Source organism: Callithrix jacchus, chromosome 4, assembly GCF_049354715.1.
Source record: "Callithrix jacchus isolate 240 chromosome 4, calJac240_pri, whole genome shotgun sequence".
NCBI classification, from domain to species: domain Eukaryota; kingdom Metazoa; phylum Chordata; class Mammalia; order Primates; family Cebidae; genus Callithrix; species Callithrix jacchus.
In genome coordinates, this window is record NC_133505.1 from 33,677,726 (window position 1) to 33,699,606 (window position 21,881).

At 51.4% G+C, this 21,881-nt stretch overlaps 1 long non-coding RNA gene across 1 annotated transcript; it reads right to left on the reverse strand.

Annotated features, from left to right (window-relative positions):
• Positions 1-819: 819 nt before the first annotated feature.
• On the reverse strand, positions 820-20,390 carry LOC118152822 (uncharacterized). The gene is made up of 3 exons (XR_013533872.1): positions 20,258-20,390; positions 18,386-18,499; positions 820-18,221 (listed from the first exon to the last, which is right to left on the reverse strand). It is a non-coding gene; the product is annotated as an uncharacterized LOC118152822 (long non-coding RNA).
• Between the last annotated feature and the right edge of the window lie 1,491 nt (positions 20,391-21,881).

The following is a 21,881-nucleotide window of genomic DNA, read 5'->3' on the forward strand; positions in this document are numbered from 1 at the left end:
ATATTCCGCAAGAAGAGCAACCCCAAGGCACATAATCGTCAGATTCAACAGGGTTGAAATAAAGGAGAGAATACTAAGGGCAGCCAGAGAGAAAGGTCAGGTCACCCACAAAGGGAAGCCCATCAGACTCACAGCAGATCTCTCGGCAGAAACACTACAAGCCAGAAGAGAGTGGGGGCCAATATTCAACATTCTTAAAGAAAAGAACTTTCAACCCAGAATTTCATATCCAGCCAAACTGAGCTTCAGAAGTGAAGGAAGAATAAAATCCTTTGCGAACAAGCAAGTACTCAGAGATTTTGTCACCACCAGGCCTGCTTTACAAGAGCTCCTAAAAGAGGCACTACACATAGAAAGGATCAATCAGTACCAGCCATTCCAAAATCACACTGAATGCTAAAGAGCTTCAACATAATGAAGAATCTACAACAACTAACAGGCAAAACAGCCACTTAGCATCAAAATGGCAGTATCAAATTCACACATAACAATATTAACCCTAAATGTAAATGGACTAAATGCACCAATCAAAAGACACAGACTGGCAAATTGGATAAAAATCCAAAACCCATCAGTGTGCTGTATCCAGGAAACCCATCTCACATGCAAGGATACACAAAGGCTCAAAATAAAGGGATGGAGGAAGATTTACCAAGCTAATGGAAAGCAAAAAAAAGCAGGAGTTGCAATTCTCATCTCTGATAAAATAGACTTTAAAGCAACAAAGATCAAAAGAGACAAAGAAGGCCATTACATAATGGTAAAAGGATCGATACAACAAGAAGAGCTAACGATCCTAAACATATATGGACCCAACACAGGAGCACCCAGATACATAAGGCAAGTTCTTAATGACTTACAGAAGGACTTAGACTCCCACACAATAATAGTGGGAGACTTTAACACTCCACTGTCAATACTAGACAGATCAACCAGACAGAAAATCAACAAGGATACCCAGGGCTTGAACTCAGACCTGGAGCAAGCAAACCTGGTGGACATTTACAGAACTCTCCACCCCAAATCCACAGAATACACATTCTTCTCAGCACCACATCACACCTACTCTAAAATTGACCACATAATTGGAAGTAAAGCACTGCTCAACAAATGCAAAACAACTGAAATCATAAGAAATGGCTGCAGAGGAGGTGACACTGGAGTAAGTGCCGGTGAAAGTGGTGGGTTTGGGCAGGCCTAGGAAAGGGGTATGCCTGAGACCAAGCCAGGGTCAAGCCTATTGGACTCATGTCCTCAGGGCCTCCATGAGCGAGTGGTCTTCTGCTTCAGATCCCGGCAGAAGAGGAGATTCAGGATGCCCAATAGGCTCTCTGGACTGTGCCTTAAGTCCCATTTTGGAAACCACCTAGGTAAGTGGGTATGGGATTACAATGGAGAGAGGCTGAAAGGACATCGCTGGGGCACAGAGAGATCCCATGTGCCCCAAGGCACACTGTCCCCAACCTGCCACCCAGCAGGTACCCGGGAAGCAACCTCCCCTGCACCCAGTGAAACCCAATCCCTTTGGCTCACTCCCTGGTATCCATGGCAGCGAACAGACTCAGTGCTTGGAGGCACTTTCCCCAGAAGCAGAGGAGCCTAATGGCTCTCAAGAATGAGATTAAAAGGGCAGGTATCTCTGCGTATCCTGGTGAGGAGGGGCATGAGACCCATTCCTGACACAATGTCACAGTAGGCTTCTCCTGTATTATATTTCAGGAACCCAACACCCGGACAACAGTTAACATTACTATGACCAGACCCAAGGAGTGACTCATGCCTCGAGCATGCTCACTGGTGAGGCAGACTTGACTTGTGCCTGGCTTCCGGAATTGCTACACCACCTTGTAGAATGGGCAAAGGCCAGCCAGGCAGCCCTCCTATTAGACATGGAGACTGAGAGGACATCCTGTCCAACAAGGGGATAGAAGCCCAGAGCTCCATGATCATCACAATTGCCCAATCATCCAGAAACAGCTTAAAAGGAAGGAACGGACATGAAATACATCCCCATGAAGTTTCCACCTGCTAAATTGGGAGGTGTTCTCTGTTGAAGACACTGCACCAGACTTAGAAACCTCTAGCAGAAAGGGGAAAGACAGAGAAAGGGAGGACAGAACCTAGGACAGACTCCAAACACAATACAGCACAGTGCCCCCTCCACAGGCATCCAGGGTGGGGAGTGCTAAATGGTTGTCTTGGCCAGCAAGGCCAGAGTTGGAGCCACAGAGATGCTTGCCTTATCCTGTTCTTGGGACCTTGTTTCTGCTGCATGTCAAGCTATGGCTAGATTTCTCAATGAGGGTAAAGGTGAAAGAAGTGGGAACCATCTTCTTTGTAATCGGTGGACAGCCCCCCTGCAGGTGGACAGTGAGCTGTTTTGAGGCTTTTGTCCATGGCTGGGAAGTATGGTCGTCTTCCTCCTAAGAAAGAGGACACTCAGTACGGGGAGGTGACTGAAACCCATGTTGGTTCAAAGCAGCTCCTGCTGACATTGCCCAGGTCTTCACAAATGCCAGCTAGAATGACCAGGGAAAAGACTGATGTACATCCACCTGACCCAGGCAAAGACAAGGGGATAGACTCAGCAAAAAAGAGGCCATGGTGCAAGAAACCGACCTCCAATGCACAGGGCATATGGGTCCCAATGCATACACACACAGGCACACACACAGACTCAGCGAGTGAGAAAGAGAGGGAGGGGGAAAGAAGAGAAAGAGAAATCAGAGAGACACATACAGGCACACACACACAGACAACAATCATTTGACACACATAGACACACAGCAGTGGCAGAGTATCACTCACACCCATGCAGTCCCTGAAGCTGCAGAGTTCTGTTGTCCACCACTAGGACCCTATGGCAAGAGAGCAGCCCATGGGAACACAGCCAGAGGTGTCCTGGAGATGACCAGGGCACATTTGGGGAGATTCACCTGTACCTTGTAGGTGCAGGCCTAAGACTGAAATTCCACAGTGCTTCTGGTAAGGCAAGGCAAGCGAAGCCAATTCAAGGCATGATGGGGACCATGGTAAGGTAAAGCAAGGCACCATGGGAACCATGGAGAGGCAAGGCAAGGAACCATGGGCACCATGTTAAGTCAAGGCAAGTAAAGGCAAAACAAGGCAACATGGGTACCATGGTAAGGCAAAGCAAGGCAAGGCAAGCCAAATGGGCATCATGGTAAGGCACTGTAAGGCAAGGCTATGCAAGGCACCATGAGCACCATGGTAGCACATGACAAGGAATGGCACTCTGGAAACCATGGTAATGCAAAGCAAGGCAAGGCAAGGGAAGAATGGCACCATTGACACCATGGTAAGGCATGTCAAGGCAAGGCAACTTGGGCACCATGATAAGTCAATCAAAAGGTAAGGCAAGGTAAGGCAAGGTAACATGGGCACCATAGTAAGGCAAGGCAAGGCAAGCAAGGGAAGTCAACATGGGCACAATGGTAAGACAAGGCAAGGCTAGGCACTTTTGGAACCTTGGTAAGGCAAGGCAAAGACAGGCAAGGCAAGGCAAGGCAAGGGAAGACACCATGGGCACCATAGTAAGGCATGGCAAGGAAAGGCAAAACACCATGGTAACCATAGTAAGACCATGCAAGGCAAGGCACCATGGGCACCATGGTAAGGCAAGGCAATGCAAGGCAATACGGGCACCATGGTAAGGCAAGGCAAGGCATCATGGGCAGCATGGGCAGCATGGAAAAGGAAGGCAAAGCAAGGTGAGACAAGGCAGTGCACCATCAGCACCAAGGTAAGGCAAGGCAAGACATGGCAAGACAAAGCACCAAGGTAAGGCAAGGCATGGGCACTGTGGTAAAGCAAGGAAACTCTGGGCATCATGTGCAGCATGGTAAGGCAAGGCAAGGCAAAGCAAGAAACATTCAGATCCATGTTAAGGAAAGGCAAGGCAAGGCAGGGCGCCGTGGGCACCATGGAAAGGCAAGGGAAGGGAAGACAAGGCAAGGCAATATTGGCACAATGTCAAGGCAGGGCAAATCAAGGCACCATGGGCACAATGTTAAGCATGGCAAGGCAATGAACGATAAGGCAAGACAAGGCAACATGGTCAGCATGGTAAGGCAAGGCAAAGAAAGGCATCATTGGCCCCATGGAAAGTCAATACAAGGCAAGGCAAGGCAAGACAAAGCACCATCAGCACCATAGTAAGGCAAGCCATGCACCCTGGAAAGTGTGGTAAGGCAAGGCAAGACGAAGCACCATGGGCTTTGTGGCAAATGATGAGGCAAGGCAAGGAAAGCCACCATGTGGACTACAGAACAGCAAAGCAAGGCAAGGCAACATGGACACCATGTTAAGGCAAGACAAGGCAAGGCGAGGCACCATGGGCACAATGGCAAGCCAAGGCATGTCAAGGCAAGGCACAATGGGCACCATAGTAAGGCAAAGCAAGGCAACGCAAGACACCATGGGCACCATAGTAATGCATGGCAAGGCAAGGAGAGACACCGTGGGCATCATCTTAGGTCAAGACAAGGCAAGGAAAGGAATAGCAAGACAAGTCACCACAGGCACCATGGTTAGGTAAAGCAAAGCCAGGCAAGGCACCATGGTCCCCATGGTAAGGCAAGGCAAGGCACCATGGGCAACCTGGTAAGAAAAGGGAATGCAGGGAACTGTAACCACCATGGTAAGGCAAGGGAAGGTAAGTCAAGGCAAGGCACCAGTGAGGACCATGGTAAAAAAAGGCAAGGCAAGGCAGAGCACCATGGGCATCTTCGTAAGTCAAGATAGGGCAAGGCATCTGGGCACCATGGTAAGGTAAGGAAAAGCACCATGGGCACCATGGTTAAGAAAGGCAAGTCATCATATGCACCATGGTAAGGCAAGGCAAGACACCACTGGCACCATTGTAAGGCAAGGCAAGGCACCGTGGGCAAAATGGTAAGGCAAAGTAAGGCAAGGTAAGTCACTCTGGGCAACATTGTAAGGCAAGGTAAGGCAAGGCACCATGAACACCATGGTAAGGCAAGACAAGGGAAGTCACCATGGTCACCATGGTACGAAAAGGTGAGCTATGGCACCTTGGGCACCATGGTAAGGGAAGGAAAACATGGAAGGCAACGTAGGCCCCAAGGTAAGGCAAGGCAATGAAAGGCAAGGCACCTTGGGCACCATGGCAAGCAAGGCAAGGCACCATGGGAACTATAGTTAGGCAGAGCAAGCACAGCAATGTAAGGCACCTAGGGCCCCATGTTAAGGCAAGGCAAGGCAAAGCAAGGCAACATGGGCAGCCTGGTAAGCAATGCAAGGTGGTGCTAGGCACCATGGTTATCATGGTAATACAAGACAAGCAATGAAAGGCAAGGCAAGGTAAGTAACCATGGGCACCATGGTAAGGCAAGACAAGGCAAGGTTAGGCAAGGAAAGGCACAATGGGCACAGTGGTAATTCATGGAAAGGTAAGGCCTGGCACCATGGGCACCATGAAAAGGCACAGCTAGGCAATATGGGCACTAAGTTAAGGCAAGGCAAGGAAAGTCAAAGGGCCATGGGTAATATGATAAGGCAAGGCAAATAATACACCATGGGTACCATGGTAAGGCATGGCAAGGCAAGACCTCACGTGCACCATGGTAAGGCAAGATAATGCAATGCACAATGGGCACCATTGTACCCAATGCCCATGGAGGTGGCATTTTGCTGTATTTGGCCTGGACTCTGGCATAGGCTCTGTCCTCCCTCTTTCTCTGTCAGCTCAGTTTCTGAGAAGCCTTGAGACTTCTTGGTCTGGCTCAGTGTCTTCAATAGAGAACACTCACCAGTACAGCAGGGGGAAAACTTGTGGGGATGTGTTTCATGTCTGTTTCCCCCTCCAAAGGTGTTTCTGGAGGATTGGGCAGGTGCAATGACTGTAGAGCTGTGCTTCCAAACCCGTGTGGGACAGGGATGCTCTCTTGGTCTCCATGTCCCACTGGATGGCTGGCCTTCGCCCTCTCTGCAAGGTGGTGTTGCAAGTCTCCTGCCTTTCCTCTCTCATTCTTGAGTGACATCTGCCTCCTCTGCTCCTGGGGAAAGTGTCTTGAAGCACTGAATCTTTTGGCTTCCATGGATGCCTGGAGCGGGCCAAAGGGATTGGTTTTCACTGGGCGAAAGGGAAGTTGCCTCCAGGAAACCTGCTGGGTGACAGGGTGGAGACACCATGCCTTGGGTCCCATGGGACCTCTCAGTGCCAGAGTGTGGCCCTTCCATCCTCTCTCCACTGTAATTCCATTCCCGCTTACCCAGGTGGGATCCAACATAAGAAACGATGTGGAGTCCGAGGAGCCCATCAGGTGCCCTGAATCTCCTCTTCTGCTGGGAGCCAAAGCAGAAGATCCCTCACTCCTGGAGGCCCTGAGGACATGAGTCCTGTGTGTTTAACCCTGGCTTAATCTCACACACACCCCATTCCCTGGCATCCCCAAACCCGCCGCTTTCCTGGCCGCTTTCTCTGCCTCCATCTCTCTCACAGCTATTTCTTAAAGGGGCTGCAGCCTGACTTCCCAGAGCCAGGCAAGAGTCGAGTTGCCTCACCAGTGAACATGTAGGAGGCAGGAGCTGCTCCTAGGGTCATACTTACATTTGTCATTGCCCCAGTGATGGCTTCCTGAGACATCACAAAGGATAAGCCCCTGTGGCAGTGTGTCAGAACGAGGCTCAGGCCCCGCATCACCAGGACATCCATAGGATAGTCTCTGGAGGCCAGTATTCACTGAAGGTGGGCTAGAAGGAAGAGATCTAAGGTGGAGGGAGTGCCAGGGAAGCAGGAATCTCAGTCTCAGGCCTGTGCCAATGGGGTACAGGTGAGTCTCCCCAAATGGCTTGCCCTGGTAATCTCCAGGACACCTCTGCCTGTGTGCCCATGGGCTGTTCTTTAGCTGAGTGTCCTAGTCGTGGACAAGAGAACTCTGCAGCTTCAATGGCTGTCTAGGGGTGAGTGATACTCTGACACAGCTGAATGTCTGTGTTTGTGGGAGGGATCTTTGTGTGTATACGCCTGTACATCTCTCTCTGATTTCTCTCTCTCTTCTTTCCTGCTCCCTCTTTTTCTCACTCTGTGTGTGTGTGTTGGGACACATGTGCACCAGAGGACAGTTTCTTGCATGACGACCTCTCTTTTGCTAAGCCTCTCCCCTCGTCTCTGCCTGTGTCGCTTAGATGGTTGTCAGTTGTTTCCCTGGTGGATCCACCTGGCATTTGTGAAGGCCTGGGCAATGTGGAGAGGGAGCTCTCTCAGACCAGCTTGGGTCTCAGTCACCTCCCCATCCTAAGCAGCCACTTTCTTAGGACAAAGTCAATAACACCTGCAGCAATGGACAAAAGCTCACTGTCCACCTGCAGGAGGGCTCCCCATTGACCTCACTTCTCTCACCTTTGCCCTCATTGAGAAATCTAGCCACAGCTCAGGGCTGAAACACGGTGCCAAGAACAGAATGAGGCAAACATCTCTCTTACTCCAACACTGGCCTTTCTGGCCAAGTCAGCTGTTTGGCACTACCCCCCTCCCAGAAGCCTGTGGAGTTGGATTGGCATTGTGCTGCATTTGCTCTGGACTCTGGCCTAGGCTCTGTCCTCCCTCTTTCTATGGCTGCCGCATTTCTGAAAAGACTAGAGGCTTCTTCATCTGGCTCAGTGTCTTCAACAAATAACACTCCCCAATCCAGCAGGGGTAAACATCGTGTGGGAATGCCTTTCATGTCTGTTTCCCCCTCCAAGACTGTTTCTGGATGATTGGGCAGGTGCAATAATGATAGCATTCTGTGCTTCCATCCCCAATGGGACAGGGATGCTCTCTTGGTCTCCATGTCATACTGGATGGCTTCCTGGCTGGCCTTTGCCCTCTCCACATTGAGTTACTGAAGCTCACCTGCCCTTTCTCTTTCATTCTTGAGGGCCATTCGGCTCATCTGCTCTTGGGGAAAGTGAATACAAGCACTGAATCTTTTGTCTGCCACGAATGCCAGGAAATGAGCCAAAGGGATTTGTTTTTGCTGGGTGCAGGGGAGGTTGAATCTGGGGTACCTACCATGTGGTGGGGTGATGACACCATGCCTTGGGGCCCATGGGATCTCTCTATGCCCCAGCAAGGTCCCTCCTACCTCTCTCAATTGTAATCCCATTCCCCCTTACACTGATGGGATCCAAAATGGAATCTGAGTCAGAGTCTGGAAAGCCCATAAGGCACCCTGAATCTCTTCTGCCTGGAGCTGAAGCAGAAGACAGCTCGCATATGGAAAACCTGAGGACATGAGCCCCATTGGTTTGAAGCTGGCTTGATCTCGTGCATGCCCTTTTCCTAGGCCACCTCACACCCGCTGCTTTCACTGCCAATTTCACCACCACCACCTCTGCCACACCATTTCTTAAAGGGGCCACAGCCTGACTTCCCAGAGCCAAGTGCTCCTGAGGTCATAGTTACATTCACTGTGGCCCCAGTGATGGGTTCTCGAGACATCACAAAAGAGGAGCCCCCTGTGGCAGTGTATCAGGGCTCAGACCCTTCCTCACCAGGACATCCACAGGATAGCCTCCAGAGGCCAGGATTTGCTGAGGGTCAGCCAGGATGAAGAAACCTCAAGTGGAGGGAGGGCAGGGGAAGCAGTGAACAATCCCAGTCTCAGACCTGTGCAAATGGTGTACAGATGACTCTCCCCAAATGTCATGCCCTGGTCATCTTCAGGACACCTGTGTGCCCGCAGGCTGCTCTCTCACCCGAGGGTCCTAGTGGTGGGCAACAGAATCCTGCAACTTCAGGGGCTGGCTGGGGGTGAGTTATACTCTGCCACTTTTGTGTGTCTGTGTGGGTGGAAGGTGTCTTGTTTGTGTGCACCAGTATGTCTCCCTGATGTCTCTCTCCTTTCCCGCTTTCTCTCTCTCTCCCCCTGCTCTCTCTCCCCCACCCCTCTCTCTCCTTCTCTCTCTCTCTCTCTCTCTCTCTCTCTCTCTCTCTCTCTCTGTGTGTGTGTGTGTGTGTGTTGGGACTTGTGTGCCCTGTGTGTGGGAGAGTGGTTTCTTACACGATGGCCTCTCTTTTGCTAAGCCTCTCCCCACTTCTCTGCCTGGGTTGCATTGCTGGCCATCACTTGTTTCCCCAACTGTTACTGCTGGTGTTTGTGAGGGCCTGGGCAACATGGGGAGGCAGCTGTGTTGGACCAGCATGGGCTTCAGTCACTTCCCCATTTTGAGTGGCCTCTTTCTTAGGAGTTATATGACCACACACCCCCGCCACGGACAAAAGTCTCACCACAGCTCACCATCCACCAGCAGGAGGTCTGCCCACCGACCTCAGAGCAGATGGTTCTCACTTCTCTTGCTTTTACCTTCATTGAGAAATCTAGCCACTTCTCAACACAGAGCAGTAACAGGGCACCAAAAACGGGAACTGGCAAGCGTCTGTCACTCTAATGCTGGCCCTTCTTGCCAAGTAATCCACTTGGCTTTCTCCTCCACCCCCAATGTCCAAGGAGGTGGCAGTGTGCTGTATTTGGCCTGGACTCTTGCTTAGGCTCTATCCTCCCTCTCTCTGTGTCTGCCCTGTTTCTGAGAAGCCTAGATGCTTCTTGATTTGGCTCAGTGTCTTCAACAGAGAATACTACCCAGTCCAGTGGTGAGAAAACTTTCTGGGGATGTGATTCATGTCTGTTTCACCCTCCAATGCTGTTTCTGGATGATTGGAGAGATGTGATCATCCTGGAGCTCTGGGCTTCCATCCCCACATGGGACAGGGATGCTGTCTTGTTCTCCATGTCCCACTGGCTGGCTGCCTGGCTGGCATTTGCCCTCCCCACAAGATGGTGTTGCAATCCTGCTGCTTTCCCTCTCTCATTCTAGTGGTCTATCTGGCTCCACTGCTTCTGGGGAAAGGGCCTTGACCACTGAAACTTTTAGCTGCTCACTGATGCCAGGGAGCAAGTTACATGGATTGGGTTTCGCTGGGTACAGGGGTGGTTGCGTCCAGGGTACCTTTGTGTTGGCGGGGTGGGAACACCATGCCTTGGGGTCCATGCGATATCTCTGGGTCCCAGTGAGGGCCTTCCCTCCTCTGTCCATTGTAATCCCATTCCCACTTACCCAGGTGGGATCCAAAATGGGATCCAGGGTGGAGTCCAGAGATCCCATTGGGAGCCTTGAATTTCCTCTGATAGTTCATGGAGTCCCTGAGTACTTGAGTTCTCTTGAACTTGACCTTGGCTTGGTCTCTTGCATGCCTCTTTACTAGGCCTGCCCAAACCTGCCGCTTTTGCCCCCGCTTTCTCTGCTGCTACCTCTGCTGCAGACATTTCTTAAAGGGGCAACAGCCTGACTTCCTGGAGCCAGGCTTGACTCGACTTGGCCTCACTAGTGTGCATGAATAAGGCACGAGCTGCTCTAAGGGTCATAGTGACATTTAACATTGCCCAGGTGATGGGTTCCTGAGATGTCACACAGGAAGATCCCCCTTTGGCAGTGTGTGAGAAATGGGGCTCAGGAGCCTTCTCACCAGCGCATCCACAGGATACTCTCCAGAGGCCAGGATTCGCTGAAGTGGGGCCAGGAGGAAGAAACCTCAGGTGGAGGGAGCACCAGGGAAGCAGCATGGAATCCCTGTCTCAGGCTTGCACCAACAAAGTACAGGCGAGTCTTCCCAAATGTTGTGCCCTGCTCATCTCCAGGACACCTCTGCCTGTGTGCCTGTGGGCTGCTCTCTCACTCAAGGGTCCTAGTGGCGGACAACAGACCACTGCAGTGAAGCTGCCTGGGGGTGGGTGATACTCTGCCACTGCTGTGTGTCTGTGTGTAGAAGGGGTGCTCTTTTTGTGTGTGCATCTGAATATCTCTTTGATTTCTCTCTCTCTTCTTTCCCACTGTCTCTCTTTCTCTTTCTCTGCATCTGTGTGTGTGTGTTTGTGTGTATGTGTTGGAATGCATGTGCCCTGCAGGCTAGAGGGTGGTTTCATGCATGATGGATTCTCTTTGGCTGAGCCTCTTCCCTAGTCTCTACCTGGGTTCCAGCTGCCATTTGTGAAGACCTGGTCAATGTGGGGAGGGAACTGCTTTGGTCCAACATGGGTTTCATTCAGCTTCCCATCCTGAATGGGCTCTTTCTTAGAACCAAGATGACCACACCCCCCAGCCATGAACAAAAGCCTCATGACAGCTCACTCTCCACCAGCAGGAGGGCTGCCCAATGACCTCAAAGAAGATGGTTCCCACGTCTCTTGCTTTTGCCCTCATTGGAAATCTAGCCACAGCTTGACACAGGGCCCGATTAGGGCATGAAACACGGGAAGTGGCAAGCATCTCTGTCAATCCAATGCTGGCCTTTCTGGCTAAGTCAACCGTTTGGCACTCCCCCTTCTTGGATGCCCGTGGTGGTGAGGTTGTGCTGTATCTGGCCTGGACTCTGTCCTAGGCTCTGTCCTCTCTCTTTCTCTGTATGCCCCATTTTTGAGAAGTCTAGAGGCTTCTTAATCTGGCTCAGTGTCTTCAATAAAGAACACTCCCCAGTCCAGCAGAAAGAAACTTTGTGGGGTTGCATTTCATGTCCATTTCCCCCTCTAAAGCTCTTTCTGGATGATTGAACAGGTGCGATGATCATGGAGCTCTATGATTCCATCCCTGTGTGTGACAGGGATGCTCTTTCGATCTCCATGTCCCACTGGATGGCTACCTGAATGGCATTGCCCTCTCCACAAGGCACTGTTGCAATTAACTTGCCCTTCCCTTCTCATTTCCAAGGGCCATCCGGCTCCTCTACTCCTTGGAAAAGTGCCTTTGAGCACTTAATCTCTTCTTTGTCATGGATGCCATGGAGCAAGCCAAAGGGTTTGGGTTTCGCTGTGTGCAGGGGAGGTTGCATCTGGGGTACCTGCCAAATGGCAAGGTGGGGACACGAGCCCTTGGGGCCCATGAGATCTTGCTGTGCCCGAGCGAGGCAGTTCCTGCCTCTCTCCAGTGTAATTCCATTTCTGCTTAGCTAGGTGGGGTCCAACATATGATTGCAGGTGGGATCTGGAGAGCCCATCAGGCACCCCGAATCTCCCCTTCCACTGGGAGCCAAAGCAGAAGACTGCTCACTCATGGAGGCCCTGAGGACAAGAGTCCTATGGGTTTGGCCCTGGCTTGGTCTGGTGCACACCCCTTTCCCAGCCCTCCCTAAACCCACCACTTTTGCTGCCACTTTTGCCACCACCACCTCCCCATCAGCTGTTTCTTAATGGGGCCACAGTCTGACTTCCTGGAGCTGGGTGTGAGTTGAGTCGCCTTGCCAGTGTGCATGCATGAGGCACGAGCCACTCATCTGGTCAAAATGAGGTTCACCATTGCCCCAGTGATGGGTTCCTGAGAAATAAAAAAGGAGGAATCCCCTGTGTCAGTGTGTCAGGAATGGGGCTCAAGCCCCTCCTCGACAGGATGTCCACAGGAAAGTCTCAGGAGGCCAGGATTTGCTGAAGGTGGGCCAGGAGGAAGAAACCTCGGGGGGAGATAACATTGGGGAAGCCGCTAGGAATCCCCCTCAGGCTTGCACCAATGGGGTACAGGTGAGTCTCCCCAAATGTCCTGCACTTGTCATCTCCAGGACACCTCTGCCTGATTACCTGTGGGCTGCTCTCTGACCTGAGGGTCCCTGTGGTGGATCCCACTTGGGTAAGCGAGAATGAGATTACAATGGAGAAAGGCAGAAAGGGCTTGCTCAGGCAGAGAGAGATCTCATGAGCCCCAAGGCATGGTGTCCCCATCCACCAACCCTGCAAGTTCCTCAGACACAACCTACCCTGACCCAGAGAACCCAATCCCTTTGGCCCACTCCCTCATATCTGTGGCAGCCAAAATTTAAGTGCTTGAAGGCATTTTCCCCAGGGCAAAGGAGCCAGATGGCCCTCAAGAATGAGAGAGAAATGGCAGAAGAATTGCAACACTACTGCCTTATGGCTGCCTGCCAGGCAGCCATCCAATGAGGCATGGAGACTGAAAGAGCATCCCGGCCCCTCACTGGGATGGAAGCCCAGAGCACCACTATCATTGCCCAGGTTTGAAGGGTAAACGGACATAAAATGCATCCCCACGAGGTTTCCCCCTGCTGGACTTGGGAGTGTTCTCTGTTGAAGACACTGAACCTCTAGGCTTCCCAGAAATAGGGAAGACAGAGAAAGAGGGAGGAGAGAGCCTAGTACAGAGTCCAGGAAAAATACAACACAATGCCATCTCCATGGGCATCCAGGGGGTGAGAGTGTGAAATGATTGACTTGGCCAGAATAGCCAGCATTGCAATGAGAGAGATGCTTGCTATATCCTGTTCTTGGAGTCCTGTACGGGCCCTGTGTTGAGCTGTGGCTAGATTTCTCAATGAGGGCAAAGGGGAGAAAAGCAAGAACCATCTTCTTTGAGGTCAGTGGGCAGCCCTCCTGCAGGTGGACAATGAGCTGTGGTGAGGCATTTGTTATGGCTGAGGGATGTGGTCATCTTGGTCCTAAAAAAGAGGATGCTCAGGATGGGGAGGTGACTAAAACCCATGCTGATCTGATGCAGCTCCCTCCCCACCTTCCACAGGACTTCACAAATGCCAGCTATAACCACTTGGGAAACAACTGACAACCAGCAACACAACTGTGGCAAAGACGAGGGGAGAGGCTCAGTAAAATAGGCTGTTGTTAAAGAAACTGCTCTCAGGCATACAGGGCACACGTGTGCCAACACACACACACAAACACACACACACAGACACAGAGAGTGAGAAAGAGGGAGTGGGAAAGATGAGAAAGAAATCAGAGAGAGATTTACAGGTACACACACAAACAACATCCCTTCCACACACATAGACACAGAGCAGTGGCATAGGATGTCTCACAACCAGGCAGCCCTGAAGCTGCAGGGTTCTGTTGTCCATCACTAGAGCCCCAGGGTGAGAGAGCAACTCATGGGCACACAGGCAGAGGTGTCCTGCAGATGACCAGGACATGACATTTTGGGAGACTCACCTGTACCCCATCGTTGCAGGCCTGAGACTGGGATTCTGCACCTCTTTCCTGGAGCTCCCTCCATCTGAACCCTCTTCCTCCTGGACCCCCTTCAGTGAATCCTGGCCTCTGGAGACTATCCTGTGGATATACTGGCAAGGAGGGGCCTGAGCCATGTTCCTGACACACTGCCACAGGAGGCTCCTCCTTTGTGATGTCTCAGGAACCCATCACCGGGGCAACAGTGAATGTCAATATGAGCTGAGCAGCGGCTTATTTCTTGTGCATTAGCACTGGTGAGGTGATTCGAATTGAGCTGCTCCAGGAAGCCAGGCTGCCGCCCCTTTAAGATGTGGCTGAAACAAAGGTTTTGGCGGAGACAGTGGTAGCGAAAGCAGAGGGTTTCAAGAGGCCTGGGAAAGAGGCGTGCGCAAGACCAAGCCAGGGTCAAACCCATTCAACTCGTGTCCTCAGGGCCTCCAAAAGTGAGAGTTCTTCTGCTTCACATCCCAGCAGAATAGGAGATTCAAGGCACCCGATGTGCTCTCCAGACTCCACATCGAATGAGATTGCAATGAAGACAGGCGGAAAAGGCCTGGCTCTGGCACAGAGAGATCCCATGAGCCACATGTCATTGTGTTCCCCCACCACTCATCAGGGATGCTGGATGAAACTTCCCCTTCACTCAGCAATATCCAATCTCTTTGGCCTGCTACCTGGCATCAGTGGCAGCCAAAAGATTCAGTACATGGAGGCACTTTCCCCAGGAGCAGAAGAGCTAGATGGCCCTCAAGAATGACAGAGAAAGGGTAGGTGAATTGCAACACTGCCTTGTGGAGAGGGCAGAGGCCAGCCAGGCAGCCATCAGTGGGACATGGAGGCTGAGAGAGCATCTGTGTCCCATACGGGTTGGAAACCCAGAGCTCCATGACCATTGCACCTGACCAATTATCCAGAAACAGGTTTGGAGGGGGAAACGGACATAAAACACATTCCCATGAGGTTTCCCCCTCCTGGACTGGAGAGTGTTCTCTGTTGAAGACACTGAGACAGGCCAAAAAGACTCTAGTCTTCTCAAAAACAGGGCAGACAGAGAAAGAGGGAGGACAGAGCCTAGGCCAGAGTCCAGGCCAAATACAGCACAACGCCAACACCACAGACATTGGGTGGGGGGAGTGCCAAATGGTTGAGATGGCCAGAAAGGCTAGCATTGTATTGACAGAGATGCTTGCCACATTCCATTTTTGTCTCCCTATTAAGGCCCTGTGTTGAGCTGTGGCTAGATTTCTCAATGAGTGCAAAGGTGAGAAAAGTGAGAATCATCTTCTTTGAGGTAGGTGGGCAGCCTACCTGCTGGCAGTCAGTGAGCTTTGGGGAGACTTTTGTCCATAGCTGGGGGGTGTGATCTTCTTGGTCCTAAAAATGAGGCCACTCAGAATGAAGAGTTGAGTCAAACCCGTGCTTGTCCAACACAGTTCCCTCCCCGCAATGTCCAGGCCTTCACAAATGATATCTGGAACCAGTGATGACTGGCCATGCGACCCAGCAGAGATGCGGGGAGAGTCTCAGCAAAAGAGAGGCTGTTGTTCAGGAAACCTCCCTCTACTGCACAGGGTCCATGTGTCCCAACACACACACACACACACACACACACACACACACACACACACACACACACGGACACAGAGAGTAAGAAAGAAAGGCAGCAGGAAAGAAGAGAGAGAGAAATCAGAGAGAGACATAAAGGTGCACACACAGTAACAAGACCCCTAACACACACACTGACATACAGTAGTGGCAGAGCATCTCTCATACCCCAGAAGCCCCTGAAGCTGCAGAGTTCTGTTGTTCACCACTAGGACCCTCAAGTGAGAAAGCAGCCCTCAGAAACACAGGCAGAGGTGTCCTGGAGATGATCAAGGCCTGACCTTTGGGAGATTCACTCGTATCCCATTGGTGCAGGACTGAGACTGGGATTCCGTGCTGCTTTTCAGGCCCTACCTCTGCCTGAGATTTCTTCCTCTTGGCCCACGTTCAGCAAACCTGGACTCCGGAGTGTATACTGTGGACATCCTGGCAAGGAGGGGCCTGAGCCCTGTACCCGACACACTCTCACAGGGGTCTCCTACTTTGTGGCCTCTTATAAACCCATCACTGGGGCAATGGTGAACCTCGCTATGACCTGAGGAGTGGCTTGTGCCTCTAGCATGTGCACTGGCAAGGCCAACTCAACTCTCTCCTGGCTCCGGGAAGTCAGGCTGTGACCCCTTTAAGGAATGGCCATGGTGGAGGTGGTGGTGGAGAAAGTGGAGGCGAAAGCTGTGAGATTGAGGACACCTCAGAGAGGGGCATGTGGGAGACCTTGCCAGGTTCAAACCGATAGGACTCGTGTCAGAGCCTCCACGAGTGAGCAGTCTTTTACCTCTGCTCCTGGCAGAAGAGGAGATTGAGAGCTCCCAATGGGCTGTTGGACTCTGCCTTGGATGCCATTTTGGATCCCACCTGGATAAGCAGGAATGGGATTACAATGGAGAGACGCAGGAAGGACCTCGCTGGGGTACCAAGAGATGCCATGGGCTCCAAGGCATGGTGTCCCCACCCTGCCACCTGCCAGGTACCTAGGATGAAGCCTCCCCAGCAACCAGCAAAACCAAATCCCTTTGACCTGCTCCCTGGCATCTGTGGCAGCCAAAAGATCCAGTGTTTGAAATCACTTTCCCCAGGATCAGAAGAGTTGAATGACCCTCAAGAATGAGAGGAAGGGCAGGGGAATTGCAACACTGCCTTGTGGTGAAGGCAGTGGCCAGCCAAGCAGCCATCTAGTGGCACATGGAGGCTGAGAGAGCATTTCTGTCCCACATGATTTAAGCCCAGGGCTCTCTGCTTATCCTAGTTGTCCAATCATTCAGAAACAGCTTTGGAGGGGGAAACAGACATGAAACACATCCCCACGAAGTTTCCCCCTTCTGTTCTGAAGAGTATTCCCTGTTGAAGACAGTGATTCAGACTATGAAGAATCTAGGCTTGTCAGAAACTGGGCTGACAGAGAAAGAGGGAGGACAGAGTCCAGACCAAATACAGCACAATGCCACCTCCACAGGCATCCAGGGTAGGTAGTGACAAATGTTTGACTTTGACAGAAAGGCCAGTGTTGGAGTGACGGAGATGCTTGCAACATCCCATTCTTGATACCAGGGTCTGGCCCTGTGTCAAGTTGTGGCTAGATTTCTTTATAAGGGAAAAGGTGAGAGAAATGAGAACCATATTCTTTGAGGTTGGTGGGCAGCCCTCCTGCAGGTGGACAGTGAGCTGTGATGAGGATTTTGTCCTCGGCTGGGGGTGTTGTGGCCTTGCTCCTAAGAAAGAGGCTACTCAGGATTGGGTGGTGACTGAAATCCATGCTGGTCCAATGCTGCTCCCTCCCCACATTGTCCAGGCCTTCACAAATGCCAGTTGGAGCAGCTGGGAAACGACTGATGACCAGCCATGTGACTCAGGCAGAGACAATGGGAGATACTCAGCAAGAGAGACCTTCATGCAAGAAACCTCTCTCTGGTGCATAGGGCACAGGGGCACACACACACACACACACACACACACACACACATATGCCTGCATCACACACAGATGCAGTAAGAAAGGGAGGGAGCAGGAAAGAAGAGAGAGAAATCAGAGAGGCATATATGCACACACACACACACACACACACACACACACACACACACAGAGCAGTGGCAGAATATCACTCATCTATAGGCAGCACCTGGAGGTGTTGTCCACCACTGAGAGCCTCAGATGAGAGAGCAGCCCACAGGCAAACAGGCAGAGGTGTTTGAGAGATTACCAGGGCAAGATATTTGGGGAGACTCACCTGTATCCTGTCATCACTGGCCTGAGACTGGGATTCTGCGTTGCTTCCCAAGAATTCCCTCTGCATGATGTCTCCTCTTTTTGTCCCACCTTCAGGAAATCCTGGCCTCTGAAGAATATACTGTGGATGTCCTGGTGAGGAGGGGCCTGATCCCCATTTTTTACAGGCTGCCACAGAGGGCTCCTCCTTTGTAATGTCTTAGCAAACTATCACTGAGCGATGATGAATGTCACTATGACCTGAATAGCCAATTGTGACGCGTGTATGTGCACTGGTGAGGTGTCTTGACTCGCGCCTGGCTCTGGGCTGTCAGGCTTCTTAAAGAAGGAAGGCAGAAAATCACACTGCCATGTATGGACCTGTGCAGCAATCTTGCATGTTCTTCACATGTACCCCAAAACCTAAAATGCAATAATAAAATAAATAAATAAATAAAAAGAAAGAAAGAAATAGCTGCAGCAGAGGTAGTGACAGAGAAAATGATGGCAAAAGTGGCAGGTTTTTGGAAGCATGGGAAAGGAGCGTGTGAGAGACCAAGCCAGGGCCAAACCCATAGGACTCATACCCTCATTGCCTCCACATGTAAGTGGTCTTCTGCTTAGGCTTCCATTGGAAGAGGAAATTCGGGGTGCCTGATGGGGTCTCTGGACTCCACCTCTGATCTCATGTCGGATCCCACCTGGGTAAGCAAGAATGGGATTACAATGGAGAGAGGCAGGAAGGATATTGCTGTGGCAGAGAGAGATGCCATGAGCTCCAAGGCATAGTGACCATGCACTGCCACCTGGCAGGTATCTTGGACAAAACATCCCCTGCACCAAGTGAAACCAAATTCCTTTGGACCACTCCCTGGCATCCATGGCAGCTGAAACGTTCAGTGCTTGAAGGCACCTTACACAAGAGAAGAGGAACAAGATAGTCATCAAGAATGAGAGAGGTAGGGTAGGTGAACTGCAAAATCACTTTGTGGAGAGGGCAAACTACAATCAGGCAGCCATCCAGTGGGCATGGAGGCTTAGAGAGCATTCCTGTCCCACATGGGGATGGAAGCTCAGAGCTCTATGATCATCACACCTGCCCAATCATCCAGAAAGAGCTTTGAATGGTATACAGACATGAAACACATCCCCACAAGGTGTCCCCCAGCTGGACTGGGGAGCGTTCTCTATGGAAGACACTGAGCCTGACCAAGAAGTCTCTAGGCTTCTCCAAAACATGGCAGACAGAGAAAGAGTAAGGACAGAGCTTAGCCCAGAGTCCAGGCCAAATACAATACACTGCCACCTAAGCGTGCATCGGGGGGTGGTCCCAAACGCTCTCTTAGTCTCCATGTACCACTGGGTGGCTGCCTGGCAAAGTCCAGCCAGGCAGCTATCCAGTGGTACATGGAGGCTAAGAGAGTATCCCTGTCCAACACGGGGATGGAAGCCCAGAAATCCACGATCATCTCACCTGCCCCATTATCCAGAAACTCAGTGGAGGGGGAAAAGAACATGAAACGCATCCCCACAATGTATTTTTGTGCTGGAGTGGGGAGTGTTGTCTTTTGAAGACATTGAGCCAGACTAGGAAGCCTCTAGGCTTCTCAGAAATGGGGCAGACAGAGAAAGAGTAAAGATAGGGCCTAGGCCAGAGTAAAGGCCAAATACAGCACAATGCCACTGCCATGGGCATCCAAGATGGGGTGGAATACCAAATGGTTGACTTGGCCAGAAAGACAAGTGTTGGAGTGACTGAGATACTTGCCACATCCTTTCTTGGCACCCTGTTCCAGCCCTGTGTCAAGGTGTGGCTAGATTTCTCAATGAGGGCAAAGTCGAGAGAAGTGGGAAGCATCTTCTTTGAGGTTGGTGGGCAGCCCTCCTGCAAGGCAACAGTTAGCTGTGGTAAGGTCTTTGTCCATGGCTGTGTGTTGTGGTTGTCTTGGTCCTAAGAAAGAGGCTGCTCAGGATGGGGAGGAGACTGAAAGCCATGATGATCTGATGCACCTCTGTACCCACATTGTCCAGGCCTTCAAAATGCCCAGCTGGACCTCAGGGGAAATGACTTTCGACTGGCCACGCTATCCAGGCAGAGACACAGGGTGAGGCTCACCAAAAAGAGGCAGTCATGCAAGAGACCACCCTCCGGTCACAGGCCACATGCTTCCCAACACACACACACATGCACACACACAGACAAGGAGAGTGAGAAAGACAGGGAGTGGGAAAGAAGAGAGAGATAAATCAGAGAGAGACATACAGGTGCACATGCACAAACAAGACCCCTTTGACACACAGAGACACAGAAGAACCAGAGTATCACTCACCCCCAGGTAGCCCCTGAAGCTGCAGGGTTCTATTGTTCACCTCTATGACCCTCTGGTGAGAGAGCAGCCCATGGGCACAGCCAGAGGGGTCCTGGAGATGACCAGGGCATGACATTTGGGGAGACTCACCTATACTTTGTACTCTCAGGCTTGAGACTGGGATTTCGTGCTGCTTCCCCAGCAAACTCTCTGCCTAAGGTTTCTTCCTACTGGCCCAGCTTCGGAGAATCCTGGTCTCTGGAGACTATCCTGTGGATGTCCTGATGAGGAGGGTCCTCAGCCCCGTTTCTGATGCTCCTCCTTTGTGACATCTCAAGAACCCATCACCTGGGCAACAGGAACATCACTATGACCCGTGGAAGGGCTTGACCCTTGTGCATGCACACTGGCGAGTTTGACTTGACTTGTGACTGGCTGTGGGAAGTCAGTCTGTGGCCTTTTCAAGAAGTGACTTGAGTGGAAGTAGCACAAAGAATGTGTCACGATAAGGGGCGGGATTGTGGAGCACAGGGAGAGGGGCCTGTGGGAGACCAAGCCATGTTTAAACCCATAGGACTCATGTCCTCAGGGCCTCGATAAACAAGCAGTCTTCTGTTTTGGCTGCTGGGGGAAGAGAAAATTCAGGGCACCTGATTGGCTCTGATGCCATTTTTGATCCAACCTGGGTAAGTGGGAATGGGATTACAATGGAGAGAGGCAGGAAGGACCTCACTTGGGTGCAGAGTGATCCCATGGGCTCCATTATGTGGTTTACCCACACTGCCACTGCAATCTCTTCTGCACGCAGCAAAACCTAATCACTTTTGATGCTTCCCTGGCATCCGTAGCGACCAAAAAATTCAGCGCTTGAAGGCACTTTCTTAAGGCGCAGAGGAGCCAAAAGGCCCTCAAAAATGAGATAGAAACAACAGGTGAATTGGAACACCACCTGTGTAGTGGGCAAAGACCAGCCAGGCAACAATCCAGTGGTACATGGAGACTGAGAGAGTGTCCCGGTCCCACAGGGACGGAAGATCAAAGCTCCATGATCATCACACTTGCCCAATCATTCAGAAGCAGGTTTGGAGGGGCAAACGGACATGAAAGGCATCTGCACAAGGTTTCTTCTTGCTGGACTAGAGAATGTTCTCTGTTGAAGACACTGAGCCAGACGAAGAAACCTCTAGGGTTCTCAGAAGTGGGCAGACATTGAAAGACAGAGTACAGTGCCTAGGCCAGAGCAGAGGCCAAATACAGCACACTGCCACCTCCACAGTAATAGGGGGGCAGTGGGGAGTGCCAAATGGTTGACTTGGTCAGAAAGGCCAGTGTTGGAGTGACAGAGATGCTTGCCACATCTCATTCTTGGCACCCTGTTCTGGCCCTGTGTCAAGCTATGGCTATATTATTCAATGAGCACAAAGGAGAGACAAGTAAGAACCATCCTCTTTGAGGTTGGTGGGCAGCCCACCTGCAGGTGGACAGTGAGCTGTGGTGAGGCTTTTGTCCATGACTGGGGGGTCTGATTGTCTTGGTCCTAAGGAAGAGGCCACTCAGGATGGGGAGGTGACTGAAACCCATGCTGATCCAAGGCAGCTACCTCCAGGCCTTCACAAACACCAGGTAGAATCACCAGGGAAAAGACTGACGACTGGCCCCGGGACCCAGGCGAAGACCCTGTGAGAGGCTCAGCAAAAGAGAGGCCATTGTGCAAGACACCGCCCTCTGATGCACAGGGCAAATACATCCCAAAACACATGCACGCACACACACA